We start from the raw sequence: 14,324 nt of genomic DNA, 5'->3' as shown, positions 1-14,324 counted from the left end.
AAAAGTAATCATACCATCCCCCTGAAAGTTCATCAACCGGGTACTGAGTCACAGCATTTTGAAGCAGGACCCCTGCACTGCACGTTCACCCTCTACAAAGAGCTTCAATGAAGACAAAGCACACGTACCCCCATAAAATACCTGTATTTGGCCAGTTAATGATGCCTGCACAAATTGCCCCCAACCAAACCAAATAGCCTCGATTGCCGCTTAATTTATTGGAGACAAGTGCCATGCTGAGATCAAACAAGTCGCTCTCGCTTGTAGCACCTTCACAGCAATGAATTTGCTGACCCCAAAACCTTCTGCATATTTCCATTAAGGGCATGAGAGGGCCGGAAAAGAGTCGCCCTGAGGAGAGAAAAAAGAAAGGCGGTGGGCTCACATACGGTTTGGGTTTGTATGATCCTTGCAGCCCAATAAATCAGCTAGTTAGGAAATTTTCTTTATGCTCACAGTAGCAGGGAAGAAAAGGAACACAAGAGGCAGAGCAATAAGAAGCTGCAGGGGAGACAAACACATTTAACACATTACTAACAGATGCATGGACCTCATGTTTGTCCTTGCTGAACATGTTCAGCTCTAAGGATGCATCCTTAAATATTTTCTACCTGAGATTAAAACCCTGCAAAATATTTCTACAAGCATCCTGCAAACCTTTTTTTTTTTTTTTTTTTTTTTTTTTTTTTTTTTACTGGGACTGTTTCTCAGTCAAGGTGAGGCTTGAGTTTCATTACAAGACAGATTTAATGACCAGGTTCATGACTTGGAATTCCCACAACTTGAACACATGAGGAAGAATTAGTTTGGTTCTTTTGTTCTTGACATGAAACAGCACATTGTTAAAGATGCCCTGAAGGCAGGTTGACCAGAGCGCACCACGACAGGTCAGGATCACTGACTTGAGCTACTTGGTTGTTTTTTTTTTTTTTACCATTACTGGTTAAGCAAAGCAACAAAACATTTTTTAAATAGAGGAACATAAGCTACATATAGTCTACATCAGAACTGAGAAACTGTCCCCGCCTCACCTTAATTAAATTTGTAAAATCACACAAAGTCCTACAAGCACAGTTCAGACTTAGTTACCATTAACTGTGACTCAGTTGGTAGTGTCAGTCGTCTCTCAATGGGAAGGTCGAGGGTTCAATCCCCGGCTCCTGCAGCCACATGTCTGATGTGTCCATGTGTCCACTTAACCCCAAATTGCTCCTGCTGCTTGTCTGAGGCATATGAATGGGGTTAGTAACTTCTGATGGTCACTTTCCACAGCAGCCTCTACCATCAGTGAGTGAATGTGTAGGTGTGACCTGCAGTGTAAAAGTATTCACACGACAAGGAAAGAAATATACAAGTGCAACTCCATTTACCATTTACTTGTCTTCTCTTACTTCCTTCCTTTGTCTGGTTTCCCTCCATTCCCTCCTGATTCTGTCGGACTTTGAAGTCGGAGAACGTAAAGCTTTTCTTTTTGCCTTTTGGTCATTTTGTTTAGATCTGCAATTAGGTTCCACTTCTTGTTTTTTCACTACACGACATGTATAGGAGTAGGTTCAACATTATCTCCATATTTTCAAGATAACTGTTCTTATTATTTTTCCGTATTTTGAAGCATCAGACAGCTTCATCAAGCTCGCTCTGACGGGTTCAAACTGGAGATAGATTGACTCTTGACTATGCAAATCACAACCACCAGAGTAATGGTTATCTGTAGTAGTTGTTCTGCTCTATTGTGTTTACGTGATGATGCTTGAGAAGGATTTTTAAACGTCAATCAGCGCACCGTGCAAAGCTTTTTGTTTGACCTCTGCTTGGATCACAAAAGAAAAACTACTGCGCGGCCTCCAGTCTTTCCCCCCCGCCGTCAATAAAGACGACCAATCATAAGGCGGTCCTCTCAATGGTTAAAAAGAAAACACTGAAAGCTTCCTCCAGGGTAGCAACGGCAGCTCGTTTGTCTGCACATATTTGATGTGGGTGAATGTGTCAGGGTCACAGTCAGGAGGTCTCCAACCCGCCAGCGATGGACCCCATTGTTCATGGGAGACTCCCCTCTGTGTTATTGAGACATGCTAGTCATCTCCATTATGAGGTGTAATTAGGTTGTTGTGCTTATTAACTCCTATTATCAGAGGAGCACTGAGATGTCTACATGTGGCTGGTGGTTTGAGCTGGATTCACACACGGCTGTAAATTCATGTTGGCATCGTGTTCCCCTGATTGGCAGGAAGGAACGGACCAATGCGCATTTCTTAGAATTTACGACCCTCTCTTTCTTCTTAAAGAACTGTGACTTGTTTCAGACCATGGGCTATAAAACACTCAGTGGTTGTATTATAACCTCATAAACAAAAGTATGGTGGTGTACGTTCACATATTGATTGGGTTCTACTAATAGAAGAGTTTTTGTCAAATTTCCATGTAAATGACCCTGACATATAGACTGTTTAGTTATTCTCATTGGTGATGCATTCAAGGACCTCCTGATTCCAAAACGTTTTGCTTTATGCCAGAATATGATTGTGGTAGTGAGGCATTTGTAAAGCTCATACCTGTTGGCTGATTGCTTTCCTTTTCTCTCTCTGCAGCAGCATGCTGGAGCTGGGCAGACACACACACTCACTCACACACACACACACACACACACACACACACACACAGGCCTGAGTTGTAAGCTGTACTTCTCGCTGGAAAGCATTTTCTCTTTGAGTGTTGGAAAAAGAGAACTGAATGAACTCTGGAAACAACAGCCAGTGATATGAGGAATTGCTTATGCTGTTTTATAGAGTGTGTGTGCAGAATTAAAGAAAGTGAACACCAAGTTGCTGTAGCTGTGTGCATTCTTTGTGGAGCCCTCATTTGCATATTTCGTGCTCAGCTACAACAGGTTCAAATGTCAAGGCTCGTCTCCCTGCTTACTAAGAATGACATCGTCATATCAGGCAACGGTCATGAGCAATATTCACACCTGTAGGACACAGTACACGCCACATTCCTCCCTTATTGACTCAGTGAAGTATAACCTCCATCAGATCCGGGGTCTGACCCCCGTGGAACCTGAGGAATGAGGAGCTGGTTGGCAGGTGAGGGGATGAGCAGGAGGGGACACATGAATCCTGGCAGCAGTTGGACTCCGAGTCCGCCGTTTCTGGCTACGAGCCCAAATCCTCAAATGGGAATTTGCAACCATAACATACCCGCGGAGGGAGGAGGAACCTGAGACGTTCTTCTTATAGACCAACGTAATTCAGGATTTATTCATCTTAGCTGGAAACTGTACAGATGAGGGGAGCGATGACAGAAAGTCTGATTATTATCGTCAGTCTGTAGTCAGAGTATTTATTAATTTAGTTGAATTCTTTATGCTTTATTAATTCTAAAAGGGAAATTCTGGTTTACACTGTCATTAAGCGAGGTGCTACACACACACACAAAGGCCTGAAATACACACACATGCAAAAACAATTCCAGTGTCTGAGATATCACATCTGATGCAATATCACATTTGCAGGAACCGGACAAATGTGAGGTCATCTGTACCTTGACATTTTACCTCTTAAAGGTTAAAGATTCCCTCCAGGCATTCCTGAGGTTTTTTGTTAAAAGGAATGCGATGGGAAAAATGCTAAGAAAGGGTTTTATCCAGGATGTTTATCCTTATTGGAATATATTGTGTCATATTAAGTTAAATTAATCCTGAGATATGGCCTTTTTTTCCCCCCACTATCCTTGACCATTGAATCCAAGTGGAAATTTGTGACGAGTTTAAAGGAGTTCCCTCCAGGCGATCCTGAGATATTGCAAAGGCTAAAATCACACAGAATTAGCATCATGCTCATTTTAAAATACAAGCACCATATGTGCTTTTCTAAACTTCCTGCTGCTATTCATATTTTCTCCATGTCCTGCTTGTTTCTGCGGGATAAAACAAACCTCGAGAATTCTCGAAAACCAAAATGAGACGTTCAAACTGAATGAACCTCTCAGCACAGAGAGATCCGAGAGATAGCTGCTCAGTGTTTGATTTCTGCGCTCTTCTCATGCGAAAGGTCCCTGTTGGCTGGCAGAAGGAGATTGATTGCGACATCAATGCAAACCACCAGGGTACTCTGCGCCGTCTGATGGAAACGCTGTTTAGTGCTCAAGTCGTCAAGGTTAAAAGGCTCGTGCCACAGTGGGAGAAGCGGAGGAGGGAGTGGCACTCGACAACAAGCCCTCCTCAGTGTCTCTCAGACAACAGAGAGACAGAGACGCTGTCTTTTCACATTGCTGATCCGTCGATTACTGAGATCTCTCCAGAGGATCAAACCATGAATGAAAATGTCAAGTACTTGGACTGAATTTCAACACCTGAATTTCACAACAGCTGCTTTCCTTGAACAATTTACCCTCCCTCTAGTTTTTAACACAAAAATCTTTATATTTCTTTAATGATGTAGATCGGAATAACTGCTAATAATAGGTGAGCCACGTCTAATGACAGAATAACGCTCAATTTCATTTTGTTGTAACAGGCTTCAAATATCCTGATAATTGTCAGGAAACAGTCAGAATGGCCCTGAAAACAAAAGGTCCTTATTCTATGCCCCCCCGACTGTTCGCTTTAAGGATGCTGGACACTTTGTTTTCTGTTGACCTTGTGAATCTGAGCACAGATTGTGCACTAAAACAACTTTTGTCTTACGCTCCATTCATTATTTACACCTTCAGTGTTGAACACAGTGCTGCCGCTGTGATGCGAGAAAGGTCAGGGCAAAGTCAGGGACTAGTTCAAAGATACATTTATCTTTTAATCACCTTTACGCTGTTGCATTTCATGCCTATTTATTTATGCACTAAGAAAACCTTTAAAAAATACACTTTTTTTTTTTCTTTTTTTTTGTTTTACTGCCTTTATTCATATGACAGCCAATGAGAGACAGGAAATGGAAGGAGAGGGCGGGGTATGCACCAAAGAGTCAACCTGCAGCCAATGCATGGAGGACAGTGTATGGAGCCCCCTGCTTTACCGGACCCGACGGCAGCTCTCACTTTCTCACTGATACTGTGAAAAGGATGACTTTTTTTTCTCTCTTGCCTCTTAGAGCTCTCAAACCTCACAGCTATTGGGATGAGAGAGAGAAATGGGGCGGGGTTAGTCAAAGGTGTTTCAAATGCAGCACAGCGGCATTTATCAGTGTGTGGTGACATCGCAGTGAACAAGAGAAGAGCCCTCCACGCTCACTAACCAGCTGCAGTCCACTACAGAGAGAAGCCCTGGAGAAGTGCAGATATTGGATGAATTAGGTCTGAAGCTGCAGGCCCTTATCTGTCTTTTACTTTACTTTCCCCCACTGCACCACTTTAGCTCCACTGAGCAAATAGAAATTCACCAACAAACACCCTAACCCGGCACTGGCTTGTTGTTCCCAAAAAGTGGAGAATAAATGGCCAGCGGGCACCACCACCCATCAAACCCACCTTAAGTATCATCCGCGGCGGTCCAGACAGACATCAAACAAGCCGAGCGGATGATTCCTGCCCTCCCTGAAGACTTACTGTACGCTCCCCCCCTTCGCTCACTGAGCATCTTAAATGGAGCTGCCCACTGACCTGAGTGGGCTCGTGAATCACTGTGATGGCTTCCAGAGGTGGGTTCTCTGAAAGGTAAAAGGGTCATAAAATTGACCTTTTCATCTCTTTTTTTTTTCAGACCCAAATCTACAATTTAAAAAAAAAAAGGGAATCGCCCCAAAATCCCCGACAACATGTCTGACTACCTGGGAAAAGCTTTAGGACAAAATGTTACCACAGATAACAACATTCAGTGACGGTAAACAGTTTTTTTTTTACACTTTTCACACGAGAAAGAAAAGAAAATTAGACTCAATAATATTTGTTTATACTATAAAAGAAGATTTGATGATCAACAAATGAAAAAACTACAATAATTCTGTGCCTTGAGAATGAATTAATCAATTGCATGCATAAAGTTTGCCTAAAAACAAATCACAATAAGACACCAAAACAAAACATCTGTAGATTAAAAAACAAGTTAATTTATCTAACGTCATAAAGGAAACAGGGACAATTCTCCAACTAGGTAGCAGCTGTTTGCTAGCTGTAGCTAACGTTAGCCAGAGGCACACAAGTAGCTTACTTTCAGTCCATTACAATTAACTCTTTAGCTCGCTCCCCTTCATCCTCTTCATCCTCTTTATCCTCTTCATTGTCCTCACTATCCTCTTTCTTTGTTTTTTTGCAAAACGGGATGACCGCCGTCATGTTAGCATTCTCATTGTAGGAATTAGCATTCCCTGAATCGCCACAAAAGACATCATCCACTCTCCTTTGTCCCTTTGTGTTTTTCGAGAGTAAAGCTTTCCATATTTGGCTTATTATCCTTCACATGCTAGAATACACAAATGACTGTATTTTACACAGGATATTAGTATAAATGTCAGGAAGACTTTAAAAGAAATGAACAGTCACCTCATGATAACCAACAACAACAACTTATTTTCTTCCAAATGCAGCAAGAAATCCAACTTATGAAAGTGTGTACAGTAGCCTACATTTGGTATTAGGGCCACTAGGTCAGTTCCCCTCCTCATTATATATGTAGGGTGATAATTTTAACTTGGCACCTCACACCCATCAGTTTGATGCTGGCACCCACATCCTGTATTACCCAGGGTGCCCAGCAGAAGGTCAAATCCAGCGCTGAGGCCAGCTCTGAAATATGCCTGTGTTCAGCCTAATGACCCACAGTACAATTAACACTCTGCAGCTCTGCAGCTCAGCCGCTCAGCAGGTCAGCGCACAGATACCGACGTGTTTATTGGCTGTTGGCTTTGGTTCCCTTGTGGAGCCCGTCGTGCCCAGCTGATCATCTTCCAGACTGGAGCTGGAGGCGCTCCAGTCTGACACATGCACAGTACAGTGAGTAGAGCCCAGCAGACACACAGACGGGAGGCTGTGACACACATAGCAGCACAGAGGGACCAATGAGACGCCAGAGAAGTGATGCTCAAGTGCTATTTTCATCCTCATGTGATGCACAGCGAGGGCTTTGTTTCACTTTCCTCACTTTAGAAAGGTGTGTACATGAGGTCTATTCTTTACTCGCCATGAATAGAAACTGACTAAATGAAAAGGTGTTGAAGGCCACAGAAATGTTCTGGTACAAGTATTCTCTTTCTGTTTTCAATACATGAATATTAACCCAATTTGAGGTGAAGCTACTTTTTCAGTATAGTTTTTATATTTTTATAACAGTGTGAGTTTGTCAAGGAGAGAAGGCGACTTTTAAGTTAAAGACTTCATAAGCAACAATACAGGAATGCTTAACTTAAAGGTATGATATATGACTTTCAGAGTAGATGTCCAGTAGATGTCGCACTTGAGCACAAGTCTCTCACACCAAAACAAAGCTGTCCCTTCAGCGCGCCGCTTCCCCTCCTCCCCCACCGCTCCCTCAGTCAGACCAAAAGGGATTTGTTTTGTATTTCTTGTACCAAATAAACAATTTTATTCTATTCGGAGAGTCCATTATTTCTCCTTGAATTGTACTCCTCTGTTATGCCTCTTCATATGGCGTTCCTGAGTGGGCGGGGCCTTCTCTTTTTCTCCATGTGTTGGCAGGGCTAATGGTTGGACAGAGAGGGGGAACAAACATGTATGGAACATGTAGGATTCTGTTTGAAGTTGCAGAGGATAATGATTTCTGTTGAAACAGGTTTGTTTATTTTAGAAGTAAAAGGGGCGCCAATAGTCCAGCGGTTTGTGCGTGCACATCATGTACAGAGGCCGAAGTCTTCAAGAGCTGCGTACTGCGTTCAAGTCCGACCTGAGGCTGTTTTCCTTCATGTCATTCCCCACTCTAACTCTCTCTCCCCAATTTCTGACTCTGTCCACCGTCCTATCTTTATACTCAAGGCATAATAGGTTACACTATCAAGTTGTTGCATACACTAGCGTTCTTATTTGCAGTGTCATAGCCTTTCCAAGAGCGATAATGATATTGTGACAACATTTGCAGGGTGGTATAGCTTTCCCACATGATGGCGTGTACAGTACAGTCTTGATGCTCTTGGGGTAATAGCAGGCAGCTGTTGCGCCTCAGTGAATAGTAAAGCTACAGAGATTACCCTAAAGCCAAACCCCCCCCGTTATATAATCACATATTCTGGGCTTTTATCACCTCAGCTCACATGAGATGTCCGTTAGTTCTAATGCAGCTGACCCATTTTTCATGATTTTGCAGGTTTTTTTTCTTGCCAATCTTCATGGACCTAATGGAGATGAGCTGTTATCTGTGTACTCTGCCTCCCTGATGAATGACATAAACTGCGTGATTTCAAATCCTTTTGTCCTTTATTGACTTCCGAGCTCCTGCTGTGTCTATTTACTGGCAAAAGACGAGCGAGCAAAGGACATTTTGTAGTTTTTGGGGGAGAGTTTGTTCAAGTGTAGCAAACGGTGCATCATGGGGGCACACGAGCAGAAAACACCTGCACGTACGCACGCTCGTCCCTGCAGATTTCACTCCACTCAGCCCAATTATCTAATCAGGAGAAGCAGGACTGATCACGGGGAAACTCCCCCAAGATTTGTGCAGCTCCGATCACTTCTTCCTCCCATGTGTTGAACGCGCAGACACAGAATGTGCCAGGCCCCGTGAAGCAGGTGCACCTCGCCGGAGCCAGATTTTAGATCGACTGTCTCCTAGCAACAGCACCCAAAGAGGAGAGCGCCACCGGCTCCAAGGGCTACTGCTATTTACCAAAAAAACGTCCTCTGGCTCTGTTTGGCTGTTTTGGTAAAAGAAGAAATCTAGGCCACCATTTATTTTGCAGTCGATTGAACAGACAGACAAATACTTTATTCACCTGTTTGCAGTTTAAACCAGGTAAGAAAATATAAATGAGTGTTTGTGATGATCAGGTCACAGAGCTACCGAGGAAAGTTCTTCCAGGCTAGATATCCAGCAGACAGCCTGAAGGCAGAGTGTTAATGCTCCTCATTATGCATCCATCACACATGCTATTTTCTTGTCCCAGGTCGCTGTTTCCATCCACGCTGTTTTCACAATTAATGCAAAACATATCATTATATTAACAGCACAACATGCAGGTTTGAAGAACTGTTATTAGTGCTGCAAACAAATCTTTAGTGAAGAGTGAAATATGTTGTAGCTCCATCTTTAATCAATACATTTGAACATCTATGTATCATGCTAGATTTGCACTTTTGGAACAACCATAATTTAGCATATTGTCGTTGTGCAGGTAAAAATGTATCTGCACCTTTTTAATGAACAACCACATTACAAAGTTGTTTTCATGAGTCTGTAAACTCTGACTAATTTTCCAATTTTTCTTGTAAACAATCTGTGAACTTTGGTAATAATTACACGGAAAGGAGAAACAGACTCTGCAGTAATTAATTCCAATTAAAGCAATTCCTGGTAAGTGTCACCAGTCAGTGCACAGCAGGTGAGCTGCACACACAACATAGAGTGATTTGTTTGCAACACAAATGAAGTGCAAAGCTCACGATAAGACATTTTGAACTGAGTTAAGTTTAAGTGTAGTAAATCATTCAAACCTTATTTGTCACAACAATTTGTAACAAACTGCAAAGGTCTTTCCAGATCACTCCAGGGAATTTATTTGAAAACCTTGACCTTTATAGGCTGAGAAAACTCTTCAACATTCAGCTTGTTAGACTCTAATGAAACCTCCTCTGCCCCTTTAAAATACATGATTAAAAACCAGCTGCTTTTCTTGGTTCATTAACACAGCACTGAGTGGGTCAGTCATTACAAAAAACATTTTGTGCAGCTGAGATTTATCAAAAAAAGAACCTTGTAGTAGATATGACCAGATAGGATTGGTTTGGAGAAACGTTTCTAAAGAATTAAATAATTTCCATTTGATGAAACAGTTCAGCCATAAACAAATGTTTCTCAGTCCAACCATCGTACAGCTTCTCTGAAGAGTCAGAGTTTGCTGATAAGAAGATTTTCATTGCACAAAAGCCCTGTTTCCACCAAGTTGTATGTTCAGTTTAGTGCTGTACAGTACGCATGATGTTTCCACTGTCAAAAGTTAGGAATGGTACCAAAATAACCAACCCCTACCGACCTACTTTTTTGGTTTACCCTTCTGTTGGGTTGCCAAGCGACACTCTGCAGTCTGTTGATTGGTCAAAAGAATCGTCCCTTCCTGTGTGACAGAGGTAATAAGGACAAACACAAAACAAAGTATGTTTACATATCCTGTGGATTTTGAGGGAGTAGTTTCAAGGCTGTTTTAGTTTTTTGTGATTAATGTCAGCCTGTAGCACCACCCCATGGATGACCTCAGAGGTGCAGAGCTCTGCTGTACGTCCTCCATTGTTGACCCTTTCATGACAGCAGAGGTGTCAAGTAACGAAGTACAAACACTTTGTTACCTTACTTAAGTAGAAATTTTGGGTATCTATACTTTACTGGAGTAATTATTTTTCAGCCGACTTACGAAGATATCCGTGGCAGAGACTCAAGAGAACTCGAGTGAAATGTCCCAAGTTTGTACATTTACATTCCAATAAAGGCTTTTGATAACATGCTTCTGAAGTTTGACTTTTTGCACCATTACAATACTTATAGGCAACTAGTCATCATATCTTCCGCTCCATGGAACACATGTTAATGCTCAGTAGTACACACATATGGTTCTTTAATGTATTTGCATTGTACTAAAATGCGTTCATTTTCAATGGGCATAAATTCGTGCATCCCAAATTTTCAACATTAACATTTTAATATAACATTATAGTCATTATGGCCTTTAGAAAAAAACATTTGGGGGGAGGTGGGATAGTGCTCTATAGGCCCCTGTGGCGCGGCCTAAGCTTTTGTCCTTAATGGCATTTTTCCCCCTCACATTACTTTTACTTTTATATAGTTGAGAAACCAGTACTTTTACACTTTTACTTGAGTAAAAAGCTTGAGTTGATACTTCAACTTCTACAGAAGTCTTTTTAAACCCTAGTATCTATACTTCTACCTGAGTAATGAATGTCAATACTTTTGACACCTTTGATGATACGTAGCTGACGCGGTAATCCCCATTCTGCTTTCACTACACCTACCAACCTGACCAATTAAGGGTCAGGTAAGATCAGGGTTTACCTTGCCAAAGCATACTGAACAAAACAGGAGCGCTTTGTAGAAACAGGGCTTAAGGTGGAAAAAAAGGGGGAGGGGGGGTAAAAACCATGTGTTCAGGGGTTAAATTATCATGTTTACGAGATGATTCAGTATATTTCAATTAGAGGATAAATTACATGCTTATATGTTGTTGTTTTATGTTGTTTGTTTTGTTATCTAGACTCATAAATCTTCCAAAAGAGACACCCCATTATGACAATGAGTATAGTTATTGTCAAATAAATTTAGTTTAAAACATCTGAAGTGTTTTAGAAGTTTCAAATGAGGCAGTCCCTGTTATACCATGAAATGTTATCTATTGTCAATGTGCCAGTGCTTGATGTGAGTGCCGGCCATCCTTTCTCATTGTGGGCCGTCCAAGCAGAGATTAGGGGCCTGTTCTGCTGAATGGAGGCGAGGAGCACCTCTCTTTTTCTCTCTGGATGCTTTCACTCATCATGAATGAGCGTAATTCTGGGAAATGTGCCCCCATGAACAGTGGAGGGAACCTTTAAATCCAGCAGAGCCCCTGTGGGGATCTGTCTTTGACATACGACTTCCCCCCCGTGTGGGGAGCGACGGAGCCCGCGGATCAGTGAGGGCCTGTAATAAAAAAGTGTGAAAGCGGCTTCATGACGCTTCCTGACGCTTCTGGCTGCTTCTGTCCCTATCTTGATTTCAATCTGAAAGTAAAGGTCACCAAGTACTGTAGTGATGCTGCAGGTAATTTAACTGCTTCGGCTGCTTTATATTATGATAGATGTTCTTCTTTAGTGCATATTCTGCGCCTGATGTGGTGAAGAAGGAGATTTACAGACTTGTCAAGCAGTAATATTCCCTCGTATAGGTGTGTAACAGTGGAGAATAATGCAAAAACAAAGAGTGGTTAAAGATCTAGCACATGCCCGTCTCAAAAGGTCAAACATCAGAAAGCTGCTGAATGAGTGACACTGACAGATGTTGTCAATTCTTGGGGTGGGGGGTTATACTGCCGGTGGTTAGACGAGGGGTGGGGTGGGTGGGGGGGTTAAGGATAGGAACAGACAGCTGAGTGGGCCCGATGCTCTCCAGAGTCTGAACAGCTGAGACCAGGAAGGCCCACGCAGGCAGCTCAGAGAGAGAGAGAGAGAGCGACCTCTGGGATTCTGGGTTTTTTCTTTTCTTTTTTTTGATGAGGAAAGTCTGTTGAGGAAAGCCGATGAAGTCTTGTCTGCACACTCAGAGAGCTGCTCCTTAAGCTGCGCTGAAGCCATTACCCAAATCTCAGCAGAGTTGACAAAAAGCTGAGAGCATAAAAAACTGGCTTACAGGCACTCAGCTAATAGACAGCTGTGCTCGAAATAGCAGATAGGAGGCCGTGTAGTGTATCTGGAGCAAACAATGCACAACTGCTGCACATTATCACCAAAAAGGCAGCGCTGCATCTATGTAACGCGCAACGCTCAACAACGGTTTCACAGTTGCACAACAGATACCCAGCAAGTGCGTGGTAAGATTAGACAGACCACTGCCTGACTCAACAGTCTCACAACTTAAATTCACAACATGCACTTTAGGCCATTTTTTGATGACATCACAGCAAGAGTGTGAGGCTCCTACGCTGTTATATTCATGTTGTACTGTTGTCTTAATATTTCATATACTTTTACTGTTTTGTGTTTAATCCTTCAGGTGGCACATTAAACCATATTGCATCAGATTTGACATCCCATCAGCTACTCTCAGACAACAGTTAATAGCATTTAATCACTTCATAACTAATTTACTTTTGCTAGGAAATAACATTTATTGGGAGATAAACATTATGCTTAGGCTACCAGGATTTTATTCCTCTCCTAGCTAAAGGTTATACTGTTTAGTAGCCTGAGTTGCTGAATGTTAATGCTAACTGTTGGACGGGCCAATGTTTAAACTCTATCCCCTTCTTTTTTAGATAGATAGATAGATAGATACTTTATTGATCCGAGGGAAAGTCAAAGCATCCAGTAGCAGGTTACAAAGACGAACATGACATGAAACATTAAACCACAAAACCGACGCCCCCTCTCCCATACATGTATATTAACCCGAAATTTTTTTTAAAGAATACCCCTAGATGAAACAAACTTAAACTGTGCAATTAAAAATAGACTTATACAAGAAACCTGTTTAAAGCTCAAGGGGAAAAACTCTGCAAAACATTAGCTAAGGTGGTGAGGTGCTAACATTAGCCTAATGCTACACAAAATGCTACACAAAAAAACTGCAAAATGGAGGTGCTACCAAAGGGGCTTCTAAAAATCTTTATTAGTAACATTGAACACTAATCTGGTTGTTAAATAATGCTCACTAATATTGAGGTGGTGGGCTAATAAGCAAACATGCTAACCAAATGGGAAGATTCCCCTCCAGACTGTCTGCTGTCTTTCAAGGTGCCGATTAATCAAAAAGGGTTAGAATTATATACATGTATAAATATTTGTAGTCACTCAAATTGACTGCTGTGTGTGTGTTTGGACAATTAGTCGCTATGTGTGAGGACCTCCTTCTATCAGACACACACACACAAACTCTTTGTGACTGATTTCCAGAGTAGGGAATGCTAAAAGCTCTACGATATACTTCATGGTCGGGCATCAAAGGATCCTGGGTGTACTCGAATGCTCAAGCTTTCATCTCCACTCTGCTGGTTAAGTAAGCCTTGAGTGAATGATGGGAACACTTCAAACAGGGTAAAAAGGGAAAGAGCTTGATGTACAGCAGCTCAACGGTTTATGAATTTAGCATGAGGAAAAGAAAGACACAGAAGTTTCTTCAGCTACAGCGAGGATGTTTTCTCCCTTGATAGCGATGTTAACACCCGTTCATGTTTCACCCACAAACACGGCGGCGTTCCCCCTCAGGAAGGTCTCTGGAGCACCACAGGTAGCGTGAGATGTAAGTGATCTGAGGAGGGCCTCTCTGCCGTACAGACCACCTTCTCACAATAACTCACTGAGGGTTAAGTTGAGCGCTCAATGATGTGCTCAGTTACTCTCCCGCCGCACAACATGACCTATGTCTGCCAGGATCGCTCCACTGGGCCCACTGTCCTTCCTCCTGATAGCTATCTGAGCAGCAACATCTGTTTTCAGGCCGTATTTACTCAACTAGGACAGGAGCAGATCCT

Source organism: Labrus bergylta, chromosome 20, assembly GCF_963930695.1.
Source record: "Labrus bergylta chromosome 20, fLabBer1.1, whole genome shotgun sequence".
Classification (NCBI taxonomy): Eukaryota; Metazoa; Chordata; class Actinopteri; order Labriformes; family Labridae; genus Labrus; species Labrus bergylta.
This window is presented reverse-complemented; position numbering follows the sequence as displayed.